This window comes from Otolemur garnettii, unplaced genomic scaffold (assembly GCF_000181295.1).
Source record: "Otolemur garnettii isolate 467f Iridium unplaced genomic scaffold, OtoGar3 scaffold00002, whole genome shotgun sequence".
NCBI lineage: Eukaryota > Metazoa > Chordata > Mammalia > Primates > Galagidae > Otolemur > Otolemur garnettii.
The window spans coordinates 33,927,466-33,948,167 of record NW_003852397.1 but is presented as its reverse complement, the minus strand read 5'-3'; the positions used below and the strand labels follow the sequence as shown (position 1 = coordinate 33,948,167).

The 20,702-nt window shown below is 45.5% G+C and overlaps 1 protein-coding gene and 2 non-coding genes across 3 annotated transcripts in view; all 3 read left to right on the top strand.

Annotated features, from left to right (window-relative positions):
- The first annotated feature begins 1,885 nt into the window (after nucleotides 1-1,885).
- LOC111725931 lies at nucleotides 1,886-1,990 on the top strand. The gene has a single exon (XR_002773868.1). It is a non-coding gene; the product is annotated as a U6 spliceosomal RNA (small nuclear RNA).
- A 5,718-nt stretch (nucleotides 1,991-7,708) lies between these two features.
- Nucleotides 7,709-7,811, top strand: LOC111725766. Its single transcript, XR_002773749.1, has one exon. It is a non-coding gene; the product is annotated as a U6 spliceosomal RNA (small nuclear RNA).
- An 11,349-nt stretch (nucleotides 7,812-19,160) lies between these two features.
- The window catches only part of RFTN1 (raftlin, lipid raft linker 1), a 205,397-nt gene continuing 203,855 nt past the window's right edge, over nucleotides 19,161-20,702 (top strand). The window contains exon 1 of the mRNA XM_012806319.2: nucleotides 19,161-19,493. The gene's annotated coding sequence lies outside the window, so the exon portion shown is untranslated. The remainder of the gene's footprint in view (nucleotides 19,494-20,702) is intronic.

The following is a 20,702-nucleotide window of genomic DNA, read 5'->3' as shown; positions in this document are numbered from 1 at the left end:
GAGGCAGGAGACTCGCTTGAGCCCAGGAGTTGGAGGTTGCTGTGAGCTGTAATGCCACGGCACTCTACCCAGGGGGACTGCTTGAGGCTCTGTCTCCAAAAAAAAATAAAAAATAAATGAGAAACAAAATAATTCAACCCCGTAAATGTAGAATCTGTAGAGTCTTGTTAAGAATCTGATAGTATTTCTAAGCTGCAGACAACATGGGTGAAAAGGTAGGTTTATTCTGGTGGCACATGGAGAAGCCACAAAACAGAGCTGCCCACCATGCTTTTGAAGGACTGCTCTGAGATTACATAAATCTAGAATTATTCCAAGTATTCAGGGATATGTGACCCCTGTCACATATCCTACAGCTTCCCTGTAGGCTTACTCAGAAGACTGCACAGTGAAAGTGAAGTAATGGAGCACCAAGAGGGGAGCAGAGATGCTGACTGGCAGGATGCCTAGAGGACAGAGCACAGCAGTTTTATGTATGAGACAAGGGCACCTGTCGGGGCGTAGTTCTGTCTCTACACTAACTGCCCATGTCTGGCCCTCAATCAATCAGTTCCCCTACTTCCCTCCTGTCTCCCCTCAATTCCCCTACTTTTCCCCTGTTCCCCAACCCAGCCTCCACACCACAGGTAGGGAAGCCTTCTCAAATGCCAGTCCGATCATGTTGATGCCTCAAAACCTTCAGGGGTGATAGGAAGGCTTCTAGGTCCCATGTGATCTGCTCGCTCCCCCACTTTCTTCCAGCGTCCCTTCCCTGGGCTTCTCTCAACCTACCCTGGCTGAGTTTTGGCTCTGATTCCTGCCACCTCCCAGAAACCATGCAGCCCAGGCTCATGCTGAGCCCTCTGCAGGAGTACTCTTCCCTTTCCTCTTCACCCAGTTAACTTCTACTCATCCTCCAGATCTCAGATCCACTTTGGTGGCTCAGGAACACCTCTTCTGACTTAACCCCCTCTTTTAAATTCTTACTAACCCGAGGCCCTCCACTTGGAAACATTTCCTGCACTGATCACCCTGCACTCTCTGGTGGAATTTTTCCTTCATATCCATGTCCCTAACAGACTTGGGGAGGCAGGGACTAGGTTTGGCTCACTGCTGTCTCCTGTCTTAGCTACAATAGCCAGCCTAGGATGGAGACCTGCGTAATTTCCATTGTGGGAAGGATAAGTAGAGGGGAGGAGAAGGAAGGAGAGGAAGAGGAGGGTGTGGCAGCCAGAGCACATGCCCAGCAGCCCTTCATGCCCAGAAGCACAGGTGGTTAAGGGCCCTGCTGTAGGCTGCGAGGTCCAGCTCCACCCTGGTTGCTCTCAATCGATGATGATCATAGCAGGAACACTGAAGCAGTCCTGTTCCTGGGGATATGAGACTCCTTGTTCAGACTAAACAGCCATCTTCCTTCTGTCTCTCCTTCACTAGTCAGACTTGCATTACCATCTGACCATTCTCCAAACCTTGCCTAGCTCCCTCCCCATTTTCTTTAGCATTTATTTCCCTTAATAAAATCCTTGAAAGTTTAGTCCCATCTTGGCATGTCCTCCTCAGAGGATCTAACTCACATAGAGGGAATGAATGAATGAATGAGTCAGCACTGACTTGGTCCAAAGTTACATCCTGCTTGCCTAGTGGCACCTTCTAGGCAGCTGACTTTGTATTTTCATCCCTTCAGTTTCTTGCCTCTGTGGTTTAACTTCCTGAAAGGGAATGTGCCACCTGTGGGTCTTTCCTGTCATTCGCCAGGACAGGTGAACAGCACCCACAGCATCTTGCACAGAAGAAGCAAAGTCTAAGGACTCAGCAGCCTGAGAAGCAACGTTTTCCAAACTGTGGGTTGTGACTCATTACCAGGTCAACTCAGTGAGTCGCATCACCATTTAAAAAAACAAGTGGAGTGCTCACTTTGGCAGCACATATATTAAAATTGGAACGATAGAAAAAATTAGCATGGCCCCTGTGCAAGGATGACACACAAATTTGTGAAGCATTCCGTATTTTTTTTTAATTTATAGACTTCCTGGGACCTGGAAATTTCCACTTCTGTGAAATCCAGTAGTTCTGAGGAGGCTGGAGCAGCTTCTCCAGCTTGATTCAAACTGGCCAGTGAGAAAGGTACCCTGGATTGGAACTTTTTGACTGAAGATAAAAAGGGAAAGACGCAGCCAGTTGGGGAGAGTGACCATTTTGAATTCCTCTGTGCTGCTTGCTCTGCAGGCTAAATGAAAGCCTTCTTCCTATTAAAAAAAATATATATGGAAACAGAATCAAACACAAGAGAACAGAACAGAGTGCAACTGTCAGGGAACTCCACACACAGCAGAGTCAGTTTTACTCCTGATTGCTTTGTTTCAGATTTGTACATAGAGATGTGTTTGCATGAGGTCATGGGATGAAATGTGTTTCTTACTCAGGGTCATGATCAAAAATGTTTGGATAACTCTGATCTAGTGGGATCATCTAGCTCAGCATTTCTCCAGGATGCATTCATCAGCCAAAGCAGGCCTTTCACAAGGGATTTCCTCCTCAAATTGGTAGAATTGCCCAGAGCAAGTGACTGATTCTCATAGTAAAAAATCTTCCTTCTAGACCTCAGTCTGCCTGGAGATACACAGGAATTAAGGGTATTAAGATTTCTGTCTGCATCATCAAATAGGTTGAATGAAGAATATTCAAACATATTTGGGCAGTAAGTGCTCCCCCCAACCTACCCAGGAGCATCTATGACTCTTCCCCAGACATGACTGGGGAGGGACATAGCACAGGTTCAGTGGACTGCTCACTGCACTATGGGGCAAGGAGGTGGCAGGACATCTCCATGGTGTCTAACTGGTGACTGGACACCTCCCAAATGACGATGATCTTTTATCCTCTGATACAATCAGAGATCCACAGAGGCACATGGACACCAAATGGCTTTTTTCCCCATTACAACCCTGACAGGCCCCCAGGACACACTTGCACTCTCTTCTCTGCCCCTTCTGTGCCAATGGCATGCATTGGTGAGACAGTGGCCAGTCAGTGGGGGAGCTCCTGACCATGAAGAAAGGGAAGTTAAGTGGCCTACATGGGGACTGGGTTTGGGAACTGGGCTCATTCTTCAAGCTTGGAAAAAATGGAGTAAGATAGTGTATTCCGTAATCAAAGAAAGTAAGTCCTAACAACCTAACAGAACTCTGTTCTGCTCCTATCATTCACAAGCAAGTCTGCCCCAGAAGATAGGCTGACAGTCCAAGGCTAGGTTCCATACTGTGTCTGGCTGGGTGACATGGGAAGCCCCTGGACCTTATGGGTAAAATCAGGGAGTTGGTGTTATTGATCGTATTGACATAGAACAGTAGATGTGAAAAGGACCTCAGAAGGCTTTTAGTTCATGCCTTTGATTAAACAGGTGAAGAAACTGAAGACTAGAGAGGCCATGTGACTTGTACCAGCCCATGTAGCAATTAAACAGCATAACACAGATACCTGGTTTCTATTCTGGGCCATCCCTGCGTTACCAGGTTCTGCAAGTAGCCCCATGGCAGCATTTTCCGTGCACAGAGTGCTGACAGCAGAGGGGCAGCCAGCATATGTAGCTCCTCTTAGCTACCCTTACATGATCTCTAAAACTGACAGAAAACGATTACAGAAATGTAATTGACAGCAGTGTCCTCATAGTCTGATATTTCTAAGTGCTTACAAAATCTTATTAGCTTTGTACACATACATACATGAAGTATTTCCCTGGTTTACCCTTGACAAACTTTTTTCTTAATTCCAAACAATAGCATTTGCATTATTGGGTATTTGTCCAATCTCTTAATTAATTAAGGCTCTTATGTGCAGTGGATGGAAATCTAACCAGTTTGAGAAAGAATGAGGAATTTATGGCTCATATAAGTGCAAGTCCACTCACAGTTGGATTCAGAGAACTTGAACAAAATTGTAGTTCATTGTTCTCATATGCTCTGTAAATGCTGTATATCTCTGGTTGTGACCTCATTTTCTCCTTGTAAAGATCTGCCTTCCCCACATGGCAGGAAAGATGTGTGCCAACAGCCCCTGTTTTCAACTCTATCACCAAAAATGGTCAGACCTCTTTTTCTCTAAGGTTAGTTGAAAAATCCTGGGGAAGAATGATGATTGACCCAGCTGAAGCCACCTGACCACCTGTAGACTAATCACTGGAACAACTGATTGAAATATTAGGAATGACTGGGCCTAGGTAATGTGCCCACACCTGTGGCCAGAACATCTCTCTCCTAGGATCAATGGAGTCCCCAAATCTTGTGATTAAGATTGGGTAGAAGCACTCCCCAAAGCAAAAATCAGAGCTAATTGTGAATGGTTAATTAGTTAGGAAAGCTGAGATTGAGAGAAACAAGTGGTCTGCTCAAATCCTAAGAATGACACCATTAACTACGGCAAGTATTTACTTCTCCACACCTTGTTCATAGGTATATATTTTCAAAAATAATGCAGCACTGTGGAATGGGTTACTCTAACTCCCATTCCCAACCCCTTGCTCAAAGCAACCTTTCAACTGGAGGTGACCAACCTATATAATTCTGACCAATGAGACATAAATGGATGTTCATTCTGTGGTTCTTGGGCAAACACATCTTTTCTTGATATGCATGTTGTCTCTTCCCTCTTCCATCTTCTTTCTCACGGAAGATGGTCGTGATACATGGAGTTTCAACAGCCATTTTGCAACCATGAAGGAAAGGCCAATAGCATCATGAGCTACAAACCAGGGCCAGCAATTAAGATATTTGTATAAAAAGACCCCCCATTTGTTTAAAGCACTAAAATCAGGTTATTTTGTACTTGTAGTCAAAATATTCCTAACTGATACAATGGACAAATCAAATTCATTTGTAACTAGAAACAAAAATCTCAAAAGTTATAGAAGTTGGCATAAGTCTCTGTCTCTCTCTGTTTTACTTTCAGAGTTTTCAGTTCTCCATCATTTCAAACTTTGGGGAAGATGAAGAAGACACAATTCTTTTACCCAGAGGAAGCTTACAATTAAATAGAGCTTAAAATTTAGGCCAATATTGAACAAAGAATTCCTTCTCATGTTTAATTCCCCAATGTTTCAATTAAGCCCATTTGCTTTTTATTTCATCCTCAGTAGAGCACAAGAATGGCTAGTTACCATCTTTTTTTTAATAGGGAAGATGACTTAATTAAAATACTTTTCCATCTCTGTTGGGTGTGTGTGTGTGCGCTTCAGTTTGTTTTTTTCTGGTTAATTAGCACCAATTTCTTTGACCTTCTTCATAGATCTTATTTTTCAAACCTCTAAATATTTATGTAAGTTTGATCAAACAAAATCTACAGGTAGAGTTTTCAAGAGGCCTGCATGGTCAGCAAAGACCTCTAGTCTAGCTGGAAAACAAAATTGTAATGATTTTTTGGCCTGCTTTCAAATCCTCCGCAATGCCAGAGCCACCCTGCCTCTCCTGAATGATTATCTTCATAGTCATGACTCTTGCTCAAAGTTCTGGAATCAAGATTGCCCTTGGGCATAGGAATTGGATGCAACCTAGGCTCAGGGATTTCTGGCTCTGAACGGAGTCACTTACCATGATCCTTTTAACCTTGTTGCTCTAGTTCACCAGTGATTCACATGGTTTTTACATTTCTTTGTTCAAGGTATTTTCCCTTATCTCACTTGTGGTAACCCTGATTCTCCTGTGACATTCATTGCCTTTTCTTTACTCTCAGTCCTTGCATTCTAGTGGAATTAACTTCATCTTTGACCCCAAAGGCGCTCATGTGACCCAGGCCTCGCCAATTAAGCATCACATCACCTTGGCCACTGTGATGATTTTCAGAGATGGCCATGGACAAAGTCAGACTAATCAGAATCACTGATACTCAATGGTGGAACTTTTTAAATGATTTTTCAGATTAATATGAGGGGACAAATGATCAGGTTACATTGTTTGAGTTTGCCAGGCCAAGTCCAAGTTGTAGTTGTCTTTCACCCAGAGGGTGTGCTATATACCCTTACATTGTGCCTGTTAGGTAAGAGCTTACCAATCCTCCTCCTTCCTCCCTGTTTCCTTCTCTTCCTTACCTGAATTTAATTGTGTTTTTCTTTCATGTGGGTGTGTAGTTGTTCGTCCATTGGTTTCATATTGGTATTAAGTACATTGAATACTTGATTTTCTATTCGTGTGATACTTTACTAAGGAGAATGTTCTTCAACTCTATCCAGGTTAATGCAAAAGCTGTAAAGTCACCATCTTTTTATGGCTGAGTAGTATTCCATGGTATACATATACCATAGTTTACTAAGCCATTCATATGTTGATGGGCACTTGGATTGATTCCACATCTTGGAGATTGTGAATTGAGCTGCAATAAACATTCTAGTGCATATGTCCTTATGGTAAAATGATTTATTTTCTTCTGGGTAGATACCTAATAACGGGATTGCAGGATCAAATGGAAGGTCTACTTTTACCTCTTTGATGATTCTCCAGAATTCTTTCCAAAGAGGCTGTAATTTTTTTTTTTTAGAGAGAGAGTCTCACTTTATTGCCCTCAGTAGAGTGCTATAGCATCACAGCTCACAGCAACCTCCAGCTCCTGGGCTTAGGCAATTCTCTTGCCTCAGCCTCCGAGTAACCGGGACCACAGGCACCTGCCACAATGCCCAGCTATTTTTCTGTTGCAGTTTGGCCATGGCTGGGTTTGAACCAGCCACCCTCGGTATATGGGGCCAGCGCCCTACCCACTGAGTCAGAGGCACTGCCCTCCAAAGAGGCTATATTAGTTTGCAATCCCACTAACAGTGTAAAAGTGTTCCTTTCTCTCTACATCCACACTAGCATCTGTAGCTTTGAGACTTTGCAATGTACCAGTGATAGGACTTTCATGAGCTTGATTGGGAAAGGAAAGCCCTTTTGTTACAGGGTTTGCTGAGAGGAAAGGATATGGGACTATAATTACTGGCAGCCATCTTGTCACCAAAAAGGAAGAAGCCAGGCCAGGTACTGTGGCTCATGCCTGTAATTTTAGCACTTTTAGAGGCCAAGGCTATGGGATCCAAGGCCAGGAGTTTGAGACTAGCCTGAATAGCAGTGAGACTCTGGTTCTGCAAAAAATAAAAAAAATTAGCTAAGCATGGTGGCATGTGGCTGTAGTTCCACTTACTTTAGAGGCTAAGCCAGGAGGATCACCTGAGCCTTGGATTTGGAGGTTGCAGCAAGCTCTATTCATGCCTTTATGCTCTAGCCTCCAGCTGGAGCAACAAAGTAAAACCTGGTCTCCAAAAAAAAAAAAAAAAGAAAAGCCTCCTGAGAATAGAGTCCATAAAAAGCACTGATCAACTTTCTCATTTCATTAACTATTCATTTCATTTTTCCATAAGCCCTGAGCCCCAGGTATCTTCTGACTGGGTCCCCAAATTTTGTTTGAATCAAACATCATGGATGTGCCGATGTGCCAAGCATGTACCTTCTGGTCAACCCTTTAACATCTCCCATCTTAAGGACTGACTTCTTGAATTTACCTTGAAAGTAAGGTCTTTACCTGCTAGTCCCTATAAAACTTAGTCCTCGAATACACCCCTATATCCTATGGTAGCTGAGGCTCTGACTGATATGGGTGCACAATGCTCTACTTCTTGCTCAAGGAGAAACATAAGCGGCAGGAAACATATTCTCCAGAGCTCCCTGCAGAACCAGGCTGAGGCTAGACTTCACTTGAAACCACATCCTTGGTGTTGCTTCAGCAGCACATACCCTAAAATCAGAATGATACAAAGATTAGCCTGGCCCCAGCACAAAGATGACATGCTTATCTGTGAAACCACATCCTTGCTTAGCTTCTCCCTTTTCCTATTCCTTAATAAATGACTCATACAAGTATAACTATTTCAACATCTAGGGACCTTGACCTGTGGCAAGTTGTAATTTCCAAAGACAGCAGCCACATCTCAGGTGCTCTTCTTACATTTGACTCCTCCCATGGGAGCAGAGGAGTCTGTGTCCTCTTTCCTTGAATCTGAGTGGGCTTGTGACAAAGTGTGGTGAAAGTGACTCTCTGTGACTCCAAGGATAGATTCTAAAAGGCAGTGAGTGGAGATTCTGCTTCTGCCTTGCTCATGGGAATACTTGCTATGGAACTTTTGACCTCTATGTGATGCTTTAATGAGCTCATGCTGAGAAAACACTTGAAGAGGCCCTGAGTTACACAGAAAGAGGCTGGCCAGCCCCAGATTCTCAGTGTCCTAACTCCAACCACTATCCAACTATAGCCACATGAGAGACCTGAGTCAAAACCACCCAGCTGAGCCCTTCCTGAATCTGATGCACAGAAATGGTGAGAGATTGTTAAAAATGGCTATTGTTGTTTTAAGTCAATACATTTGGGAGTGACTTGGTTGTTTAGTGATGAAAGTGGAAACATGACCTCAGACACCAATCCTCAGCCTTTATTAAATGTGTGTTTCAACCTATCTCCCTGGTCCCATTTGGCAGCTCAAAAAAGTAGAATCTTGGCAGCATCTGTTGATAGTACTGACAAACACATGTGGGGAAGCTGTGGCTTTCCAGATTTCTACTATCTAAAAATGAGACAACGGAGGCTCTTGTGGGTTACCATTGTCATTCCACTGGTACACAGGGGGCCTACATATCAGGAATAGAGGGCACTCTACTTGCCGTGTGGTCAGGCAGCTGAGTCTGGGAGCTGTAGTTTCTCCCCTGAACACATTTTACTTGTAATATTCATAACATTTTCCAGGAAATTCCCAGATGTCAGGATTTGAAAATCCTGAAGCAGCTGCTAATTGTGCCTTGGTTTCATTTAAGTAAAAATGCTAATGAAGGTTTCTTCTAGGTGTCATAAAGAGAGCCAAAAATAGGAATTCAAAGCTGAGGTAAGCTAGTGGTTCTCAACAAGTAGTGGGAACACTCTTATCATTGTCCTCTTGTGGGCCAGAAAACTCTTTCTCTAAATGATCTGAAGGTTGATGGGTTTTAATATATATGTCTCACAAAGTGTGGTGTGTGTGCATGTGTTTGTGTTTTAAAGAGCTAAGAGGTATTTTTCTTGCATAGTTCTATCAACATTTTTAAAATATAAAAGTGAACATAAAAAATGCCTCCCCTGGCTCGGCGCCTATAGCTCAATCGGCTAAGGCGCCAGCCACGTACACCTAAGGTGGCGGGTTCGAATTCCCAGCCCGGACCCACCAAAACAACAATGACGGCTGCAACCAAAAAATAGCTGGGCGTTGTGGCGGGCGCCTGTGGTCCCAGCTACTTGGGAGGCGGAGGCAGAAGACTCGCTTGAGCCCAGGAGTTGGAGGTTGCTGTGAGCTGTGATGCCACGGCACTCTACCCAGGGGGACAGCTTGAGGCTCTGTCTCAAAAAAAAAAAAAAATGCCTCCCCTTAAAAAAAAAGATACAGTCACAAATAGGTACCTACCTAGACAAAACAGCACCTGCTTTCTTTGGTTCAGTTTTGTTTTATAGTGGGAACAAATTAAGGAAGACAGGAGGGGAAAGATGGGGAGAATGCGTCCAAGGATTTTTTTTGCTTCCTTTTCCTTTTCTTTCTTTCCTTCCTACCTTCCTTCCTTCCTGAGACAAGGTTTTGCTCTGTCACCTAGATAGAGTGCAGTGGCCCCATCATAGCTCACTGCAGCCCTGAACTCCTGGGCTCAAGTAGTCCTCCTGCCTCAACCTCCCACAGTGCTAGGATTGCAGGCATAAGCCATTGTGCCTTGCCTGATTTTTGCTTCAGATTATTAACTTTGCCCTTCAGAAAACAATCTGTATGTCCCTCTGATAATTCGGGTTTTACATTCGCTGCTCATTTTCTCGTATCTATAGAACCAGACCCAGCAGTATGAAGTCTGAATGAGGTAGAGGGGGAGAAGCTGATGAAAGGGTCCTGTTTGAAGAAACCATTTCCGCTCCTTGTTTTACATTCCTTTGTTCCTGGCTGATTGTTCTGCTTGGCTATTGTTGTGTAATCAGTAATCCCCAAACATACTGGTTTAAAGCAACAACAATCATTTTACTATTTTTCATAATTTTTTAGCTCAGGATTTGGGGACGGCCAGGAGGGGTGGCTCTGGCTTGGGTCTCCTGTGCAGTGTAAGTCAGTGAGGGCTGGAGCAGCTGGAGGCTGGCTGGGCAGTTCCCTCTTTCTCCACGTAGTCTCCTGTGGGCTCTGCAGTGGTGAGTTTGGGCTTCCTCAAAACATGGTGGCCTCAAGGCAGTGGAACTACTTGTCTGGTAGCTAAATGTTTCATAAACAAATTCCAACTATCTAGGTGGAAACTATATTACCTACTAGCCACAGAAGACACACAGCTTTACTTATGCCACATTCTACTGGTTACAAGCGTGTCACAAACTGCCCACATGAAGAAGAGGGAATTGAAGAAGACTCTACCTTTTGATCTTTTGGGAGGAGAATGGCCACACTTCACAAGCCTGCTTCCTCCCATCTATTTTGGGAACTACCCAAAAGTCTTTTTGTACTTTTTTTTATGCCTTAATGTGACCAGACCCCATCTCTCTAGTATACAATAAGAACTCTGGCTGGCATACTCTCCATTATTTAAATTTAAGCTTACTTACAGGCTCTCACTGGGGTTCGAGAAAACATAGCGGAGAGATAGCTTTTGGAATCATGGTTTCTCTCTGTAAGATAATCAGTATAATTGCCTTGAGAGGAAAAGAGAGATGAGCAGAAGGCCTTTCCTCGTTATGTCTTGACCACCAAGGTCCTGCCCTATGTGACTTAATTAGCTGTATTTTCAAGAAGTGGTAACACTTGTAAAATATTGATAATTCTCTAATGATAGCATTAGCGGAGATGCTTGCTACTAAAGCCAGCAGATGAAGGCAGATGTTTGAGCCTGGCCTACTGCCATCCAGCTGTTTCTCAGTGGAGGCTGGGTGCCAAAACCAGGGTTTTAGGCCTATTGAAAAGCCTCTCATGCTCTTTCCCCTGACTGCCACGGCTGTCAACCTGACTCTCAGTATTTGAGGCCAGAAACTCCAGAGCTGAGAAAAAAGGCCTCTGGGGTGACTGATGGAGACTTCTATTCCAAAATGCCCATTTCACCTGGGTAGAAAGACCACTGACCATGGGAGGGAGGAAAGTAGGCCTGCAGCTATTGATCTTCAGACTCTCTAAATGCAACTTAGAAAGGGATGGGTAGGACAGAATGGGCCAGGGGGAGGGAAAGAGCAGGTGTGCCAGAAACATTATTGATCCATTAGATTAGCGTTAGCTGCTGGTATGAAAGGTATTCGTTCATTCATTCATTCATTTCTTCCTCATGCTATTTTATATTTCTATTGCTCATTCCGAGAAATAGGGAAGTGACTAGATCAGAGCCTCCATGTGGTTGGAGAAATAGGGGAGGAATCAATGGCTGCCATGTTGGGCAATGCAGTTATATCTCAGTTAATGAAACCTCTTAGAAGGAAGTCCCTTTAGACAAAGTGGTATTTGGCTGTAAGGGGTTGGGGAGGTAAGAGTGGTCAGCAGATATCTTACTACTTGAGATAGCTGAGAAGCTGTTCTCACACTTGAAACCCTGAACCGCCTGCTAACAGTTAAAGGGGAAATGACGGTAGGTAATTTCTATCCATATAGCACGGGGAGGGTGGGAAGAGGCCCTTACATCTGTCTGCTAATTATAAGTGTCCACATTCAACTTTCTCATCTCCCCGTCATCTCAAATACACTCATTTACCTCCTACTAGCATAGTAGATGCTCAGAGGCCCTAGGAAGAAAACATGCCTTATGTTCCTTTCAGAGGATAAAAGAGGTGATAGAAATTCCTAGTCAATGGCAGGATTGATCCCAGCTCCCCGGAGGTCAATGTCATAAGAGTTACACATAAGTTCTGGATGGGACTTAAATCAAGCCAAGGCATGAACAGGATTTAGCACGTGGATCCGTGTCATCACCTTCTAGGATGGCATCTGTAGGGACATCTTCACATCTGCTGTTTTGTCCTCACATCTTCTGTCCAAGGTCTGCCACAAGGTCCCGTTCTCTGTCCTTGCAAGACATGAAAAGCATTGGTGCCTCCAATGACTACAGGAATCCTTGGAGGACTATTTGCAGCCCCTTTTCTCTTCTGAGCTTCCCCTCCCCCCATGGGGGGGGGTCGTTAGCAGGCATCTTTTCTTTCCACAGTATGTCAGGGTCCAGGGAACCCAGAGGCTTCCTCAGGCCCATCTATTTGGCTGCTGGGGTCAGTCTGAGGTCTGTCTGCTCAGCTGGGATAGCTGTGGGTTTCTGTCCAAGTTTTGGCTGCCCTGTGGGGTGCCTGCCCTCTGGTGAAAAGCCATAAAAAAATGAGCCTCCAACCCACTGATGTTTCCATTTTTCAAGTGTCACCTCCCATCTAGTTTCTGCCCATTTGTAGTTGTTTTCCACTGCCTTCAGAGAGTTGTTTTTGAGATTTTGTAGCATAGTTGTTTCAATGCAAGCTACTTTACTGTGCCAAAGAGGATTTGCTGCCCTTCTTTCTGGCTAAACTATAGGGGCAGGATATTGGCTCATGTTTTCTCAGGGACTTAACAATATCCACACATTCCTCCTTCCTATCTTCTCCTTTCTCCCTCCCTACAGCCTAGGGATTTGTTATGCACCCTGAGAGGTTAGGAAGACATTTTTCTACCTCTTTACTTTTACTTTTTTTCTAAATTTGGAGTCCGTTTGGACATTTAAAACCCCAAAGCCCAAGCTTTTGAGATCTCGGAGACTTCGCTTTTCTGCCGAAACAACCATTCCCTGAGATACAGATGCCCCATAGTTCAGATAGTTCCCAAATGGAAGAAAAGGGGAGAGATGACACAAATAGGGAGATTTTTAAAGATCATTGATTAACATTTCAAAACAAAGTGTTCCTCCATCTCAGATATAGTACCTCTTGTTGGCTTCCGGCTTAGTATGAGTGAGATTGAGCACATCTGAGATGAAAATCAATCATTACAATTACGTAAACCTCTTATTCATTTTATTCATTCAAGCATGCTTTGCTCGTTAAAGATATAGAGAGTACCTATTATTTGTCAGGACTTGTTCTAGGTACTAACTATGGGTATGAAAAGTGTTGCTTATTAAAGAGATTTTAGGTATCAGCAAACATGAAGGACGGAGGCATAAGGCAGCCTGGATTTAAATCCCACCCACTATTTATAGCATATTCAAAGTTATATTGATTATATCATTTTTAGGTGGCTTGGAAGAGTGAAGAAAGCACAAAATTTAGATTCAGAAACCTCAAGTTAAGTACCAGTTCGCCATTTATTAACTGTGTCACCTTGCTTGGGCAAATCTCTCAGTCTGTAGGCTGTAGTTTCATTTTCATGCAGTAAATAGCTGCTGAGTACAACTAATCAGAAAGTTTTCAGAGGGTAAGAACAGGGTCCATTCATTCCCTGCTAGATCCCTTGTTCCATGTTGGCACGTAGTATATCCTGAATAAATATAAGTTAAATGAATGACTAAATAAGAGCTCTTATAGCATTCTTGATCTCGGGCTTCTCTAATTAGCCACCTGGAGAATTACTAAGATTCCAGGTAAATGTAGGAAATGCTCCTCAGATTGGATCCTTTCCTTTGGCCTTCCAGCTCCCAGATATGCTCATGAAAACTTCCAGAACTTCTGATGCATTCTAGTAGAGCGCATCAGTCAGTATAGGTTGAGTTATACCTCAGAAATAATTTGTAGTCTCAGTGGCTTAAAAAATCAGTCATTTTTCATTCACGTTACATATAGCGTACAGGTCAGACAGAGGGCTCAGATTCTCACAATCACTCAGGGATCTAGACTGAAGAGCAGTCACCATATGGAAAGTTGCCAGGGGCCTTGCTGGAGGGAACAGAAAGCCCGAGAGGATCTTGTCCTAACAATTAATTGCCAAAGAAGTGATACATACCACTTCTGCTCACAATTCATTGGTCAGGACTGGTAATAGTTTCTCCCATACACAAGGAGCCAGGAAAAGTAATTACCATGGGGCCAGAAAGAGAGGACTTGAAATATCTAGGGAATGGCACTTATGATCGGCACAGTCCTGCCGTGTGAGGGGCATCCTGAACTGGTCCATCCACGTTCTTTTAAGTACAGGTGGGAGTATCTTTTCATACCCCCTGGTTTTCTCACTGCTGCTCAGGGGCCTAGGACTCTATACTACATCTCAAGGGCTTGCCAACATCTTAGGCTATTAAATGAGGGCTGAATCACAGACTAGGAGTTAGTCTTCTGGATGGTCCACAGGTTGTGCTGGGGCTGACTGATGGGAGTTCATCACCCATTGTTCGTGGGAAGGATGAACAGCATAGTTCTCTCTTCTACTGAAGGTGTTTTTCCTGGACAAATTCTAAGAGCTGAGCACTGAGCAATTATCCAAGGGGTTCCTAAAGTGTGGTGGTTGGATAATTTTCACTTGACCCAAGGGTAGTGTGTTTTTGAACTCTGACTCTGGTCAGATACTGGGTCCTACCAAGCACTGCCCAGTGACATGTCCCCTCTGCCTCTTTTCACTCCCCTTTCTCCAGTTGGGCAGCTTTTATCCATCCATGGGATGTGGATGTACATATAGGATAGAGAGATGGGGAATTGTTAGCAGAAAAAAAGACAAGAGAGGCTCGGCGCCTATAGCTCAACAGGCTAAGGCGCCAGCCACGTACACCTAAGGTGGCGGGTTCGAATCCCCAGCCCGGGCCCGCCAAACAACAATGATGGCTGCAACCAAAAAATAGCCGGGCGTTGTGGCGGGCGCCTGTGGTCCCAGCTACTTGGGAGGCAGAGGCAGGAGACTCGCTTGAGCCCAGGAGTTGGAGGTTGCTGTGAGCTGTAATGCCACGGCACTCTACCCAGGGGGACAGCTTGAGGCTCTGTCTCAAAAAAAAAAAAAAAAAAAAAAGACAAGAGAAGGACAATGGTTCTGCTCAATTTCCTATTTTTCTGTATCTTTTCATTTTATATTTGGACATTGACTTTTGAAACTCAAAAGCATGAATTTGACTTTTTTCCTGGTATTGTGATAACTGTCCCTGTGACAACTGTGTCTCTTCTAGCTGTCTAAGTTGATGAGAAGAGGGTGGGTAAAGCATAGCAAGAAATACAGTGAGGATGTACGTGTGGTGGGGTAAAGGGAATACAATTAATTAATATGTCAAAATATTGCCCCACCATTCATTTAATAAAGATTTAGTTTCACAACTTCCTCTTTTGACATCTGTGGACTGCATAGACTTCCTACATACATACATTACACACACACACACACACACACGTACATTTCCCCCCTTCTCTCTCGTAATAAAGCTTGCTCAGAAATGCAAGTCAATATATGTGTTCTACGAATGGAACAACCAGTAAAGGGGTGTGAGTGTGGATGGACAGGCTGCATGAGGGAAGCAAGGCTGCAGACAGCAGCCTGTTGAAGAAATTCAGTCCTGATGGCTCTTTGCTCCAGAGAGCAAATTCTCTCTTAGCCACAGGAGGGCCCCTGTTCCCCTGAACTGCCTGACTCAGACTGGGAATTCAGAGGTAAAAAGAGGAGTGGATTCAGAAGCAGAAGAATAATAATTTTTTATTTTTTTGTATGGAGGTGAATGAAACATTTGGCTGTCATCCAGTCTTTCCTCAAATTGGTGGTGTCTGTGGGTGGCATTTTTAAAGTATTGGTTTGACTATACTTCAGACAAAAGTCCCTGGCCTTCGCTGATCAATACATATACAAGAAATACCCCAGTGAACTCTCTATCTCCACCCAGATTCATGCTCCCGCATCACTGGGGAGTTAAAGACATGTTCTGGCACTGGCACAAGTGTGCTCTGCTCTAGTGTGACCAGAAGTGCCAGAGTCTTGCCAGGGCTGTGCCTTTCACAATGAACAAAGGCAAGGTCACAATGAACAAAGGCAAGGGACTCCTCCAAAACCACTGGCTCTGGGGCACAGAACTCAGGCCTCTGCCACTGTGCCTCCTGATAGGCATGGCTGTTACTCTACAAGGGGCCAGCGTCCTATAACCATTTAGTGTGGAGCAGCTGGCCAAACTATGATATTATGGGGTTGTAAACCTACTTAAAATATTAGCTGTAATGACGAAGATGAATAAATCTTGCACCTCCAGGGTGCAGATGAGTTCAGTTATCTCGCCTACCAGCCCTGAAACGTTGCTGTTCAGCTGGCATGTGTGGGATCTAAGTTTTATGGTCTTGTAAATAAACAATTAGGACAATAGCTCTTCAGGTTCCAAAGCTTTTGTTGGGTCCATTTCTCCCAGAAGTTGTTATTACTCTTTATAGAATAAGGGGGGATTGAATTATTTTGAACTAAATTAGGAGCAGGGTGGACCCAAGTGGAATGAAATTGTAAGGATAGGGGTTTCGGGGTGAGGAGTGCACAGAACACAAGGTGAGCTGGGATTCTCTTTCCCTCCAAGCTTCAGCATAGCTAGGATGCAGCAGAAATTGCGCCAGCTACTGGTACCCATAGCCTTAATCATCTTCAGAGTGGGGTGTTGCTGCTGAGGCCGGGTAAGAATTACTTCAGCAGGGGGCTCCTTTCACTGAGCTTTTAGAAGAATTGTGCAGTCTGGCCACGGAGGCTTCTTACACTTGCCTAGGCTGGCTTAACTCCTCTCCTTTTCATGAGGGGTGTGAGAGGAACCAGCTTTCCCATTAACTTGGGGACTGTGTGTTATCGACTGTGAATGCTTGGGATCCCAGTTCTGGGGCCATATGTGACCTGTCATGCAGTAATAGCTTGGTTTTCCCCGTGTTCAGCTCCCTCCCTGAATACTTAGTGTTAAATCATAGGGGGAGGAAGTGTGAGCAGAGGAAAAACAGCACTATTACATGACCCCCGATGAGACCGCTGTGATAGAATTAAAAGCTGCCGCCCTAGGACATTCTAACAGATGACATTGTGAGGTTGCCAAGGTAACCCACTAGGATACAGTTCCAGCATCTTTGGGGTTGACGCTGGATATGTGAGGTCAGTTAGAGGTGAGGTCCAGCTGCCCAGGGTCTATCCCCTGCCTGGGCAGTCCATGGGAGTCAAGTGAAAAATCGAGGCAGCTCTCCACACGATACGAACAAATCCAGCATTTGTCCCCTTATTCAGCATTCCAGGTGAAAGAGAATTAGAACACTCTGGATAATTGTTCAATGTAGGTTACACAAACCTTAAAAGATCTGGAAGGCATTGACTATCCATTCATTCTATAAATGTTTATTGAACACACCTACTGTGTGTTAGGTAGGAAGCAACGCAATATCTGGGAGAAAAGGTCAAGAGTTCTAGAAAATCTTCAAAAAGGCAGATCCAAGTAGGGGAAAAAAATCATTTAAGACCTTTACACACCATTAGTACTTAGGGAAACACTGAGCAGGAGAAAATGGAAACAATCAGAATAGCATATTAATGTCAAGGATGTAGTGTTCACAAAAAAAACACACAATCGCCCCCAAAATACTACCACAATCCAACTGTGCACCAGAGTTTTATAGAATGAAAATGATTCGCTTAAAGGAAATCAACCACCTGCTCCCCCACACCCACATTATGCTGTACTTCCCCCCTCTTCCCTTTTACCTTCTTTTAAATATCTGCGTTTACATGTGATCTACTGGTTAACACCTATAAATGTTCTTTTATTTAAAAGAAATGTGAGATATATAAACCATGTAGTATTATGAGAGTTTTTTTTTTCTCCACTCTAATAGTCATGAAAGATCAGAAAGATTTCAGATGGGCCCTGACTTGTGCCACTCAAGGCCTCAGGCAGATACATATCATAAAGCTCCCTCCCTTTGGCTTCATAATGGGAAGTCACAACTATTGGCACCACTGGACACTTGTCCCCACACATTATTGGTAGAATCTGGACTGGGCCATTACCTGACTTTGTTCGTTTCTCCCAGAGGACAAGCTCAAGTGTGTGGGGGGAATGGGGACATCAGGAGGTGGTGGTGAGTGATGCCTGGAAGTAGGAAGAGGTGGGGTGGAAAGGGAAAGGAGAGAAAAACCAAAGCCAAAAGCAAAACAGTGGTGGGGGATGGAGGAGGAAAACAGAACCCGGATTGCTACCAAAAAGAAAACAAGGAAGAAAATCTCTGAGAAACTGTGGCAACAAGAACAGTCCCTGAAAACAAAAGAGTGCTTCCTTACTCCCTGGGGGACTGTTATTAGTACCACAAGGACCTCATTAAAACCGGCCTTCCACCCAGTGGGCCCCAGTGCCTAAGGACCCTTCTTTGCCCAACCAGAAAATGGAGATAATTAACTAGATTATTTCAGCCTCCTAGTTCTAGCTGCCTTGTAGTAATGGTAATAACAAGGATAATAGCTAAGTTATAGAGTGCTTCCTAAACATTTTACTTGTAATAACCCATGAAGTTGTGCTATATAACAAATGACCAGACCCAGAACAGTTAAGTCACTTACCCAAAGTCACACAGCCAGTAAGTACAGAAGCCAACTCTGATCATTGGCTTTAGAGTTTCTGATCTTAACCCCTGCAACTGTAATTTTGCTTTGTTGAAAAGAGTTTCAGGAACAAAATCTTTTATAACGGGCTCATTGACTCATGTCTTCACTTTAACAAAGCTGCTCTGTTCCTGGGCTTTATTTATATAATTTTTCCTTGGGCACCTCGAGTTGCCAGGCAAGATGATTTTCCAGATCTTCTCAAATCTCTGGACACTTGCAGTAGGTGAATTGTGGTGTGCAAAGGGGACAATGGCATTATTCTCCTCTTAATACACTAACTCCCAGGAACTAACTTCAGCAGCACCCGAGATGTCTGGGGACGCTTCCACCTGTGGAATGGGGTCTGAGGAAATGTCTCTCTTAGGTCTCCCCCCTACCCACCCCCAGCCGTCAGCACTTTGGTGGCATTCGTTCTTCCAGCACCTGGGCTCAAAATCTAGGGGATCCCATTCTCCCACGCTCTGTCCTGACAGCACACAACTGTATTTTGGAGGAGTCAAGAGGGAGGGAGGTAAGCCTCAGATCCCTGCGTCGCTCGCTGAGAGGGTCGCTCGCGGCGTGGCCGCGTGGAAGTGACCGCGCGGAACTCAGAGGGGCGTGGAGGGGGCGCTGGGCGGGCCCACAGCTCCCGTGGCGGCTGTCAGGGGCCGCTCGGCTTCCCCTGAAGATGCAGCGTAGCATATTTTGCACATGAGTTCAGAGGAAGAGGAAGTGTAGCCGGCGGACGCGCGGCGGCGGCGGCGGGGGCGCGTCGGGGCTGGAGCCGGAGCGCGCCGGGCGCAGGGCGCAGCGAGAGAGAGAGCGCTGCTGCCGCGAGCTCCGTGGAGGGACAGAGGCACCGATCGCCGGAGAGACAGACACCCGGGCTGCTGCGCCGCCGCTGCCCCAACCCCCACCCATTGGCGCCCACGTTCTCCTCGCACCGCCTCCTCTGTATGGCACAAACTTTCCTCCCGGGACAGAACACGCTGTTTCAGGGAACCCGCGCCGCCTTCTCCGCCTGTCCCAAACGGTAGGTAGAGGCGTGACAGAGTTTGGGGTGTCGGCGGGTACAGGCCTCTTCATTTAGCCTCGCAGACCGTGTCCCCCAGGGCAGGGATAGCTCCTCGTGGCGCCTCTCTGCAGGTTGCTCTGAGCCGAGGCTCCGGAGGTTTCAGAAGAGCACCCCCTGGCCCGGGTAGCAGGGGACAGGGGCCGATGGATGGCACTCCAGAGTCTCGGGCCAACTTTTTTGGGGGGTGGGGTGGGCAGGGGAGAGTATTCTCTGGCGCGTTGTAGGGAGAGGCAGTCCAGAGTAGCCTGTTGGTAGTTGTGGGTTCTACAGGCTCAGGGGTGCCTAGGAAGGACGTGGAGTGGGATGTTTGAGGCTACAGGTGGGTCCAGAACACACTTATGCCTGGGGTCCTCACAAAGATCAGGCAGTAGCTGGCCACAGAATCCAGGTTTCAGGGGTGCGCGCGGCTGCCCCCTTGGCCTGTGCCCTGGAAGGTAGGTTTGCTCTGGGGGCAAAGGTGCTGGGTAGGTGGGAGCAAACATGCCGCGCTGAGGGAAAGCACGGCAGCTACCGGAGGCATGGAGACTGGGGCGCGGAGAGCACTGAAAACGGGGACCTCCTCTTCTGTATGGGATTTTCTTTCCTTGTCCTAATCCATTTTCTTGGGCTGGGGGAGACCGCGATGGGTACGGGTCTGGGCGGGGAGGAGCTGGTGTGTATTTCAGGAAGCCGCGTTGTGGCCTTGCGCACGCACGCTGTCTTGGGCCAAGTCTGGTGCCCTTCACCTCGGGTGTCGCTGTCTTTGGCAGCTAGAATCGCGTGGAGGCCAAGGTTCTAGACCCAGGCGCGCTCCCTGCTGCCCCCGTTGCTTGCCCTCAGCTGCCCCGTATGGTTGTGGGTAGTCCCCAGGGACACCGGAGTGTGTCAGCGAGTTTCTTTGGGGGCTTTAAAACAAACAAAAAGTGTGTGTGTGTGTGTGTGTGTGTGTATATATATATATATATATATACATATTTTAAGTCTGGCATAAATCTCTATTTGTGAGTGGCTGCCCGGTTTCCAGCAACAGCCCCTCTTGCAGTCGGCCCAGCTGTTTTCAGATGCTGGACGCTCAATCATACTAGGCGTCTTCCAACCCCTGCCATCGTGTGTCATCTCAGGATAAGTAAGGCCTTGCCAGGAAGGAAACCGGGTGTAATGTGAGCGACCTCTGGGCCTGCGGGTAGG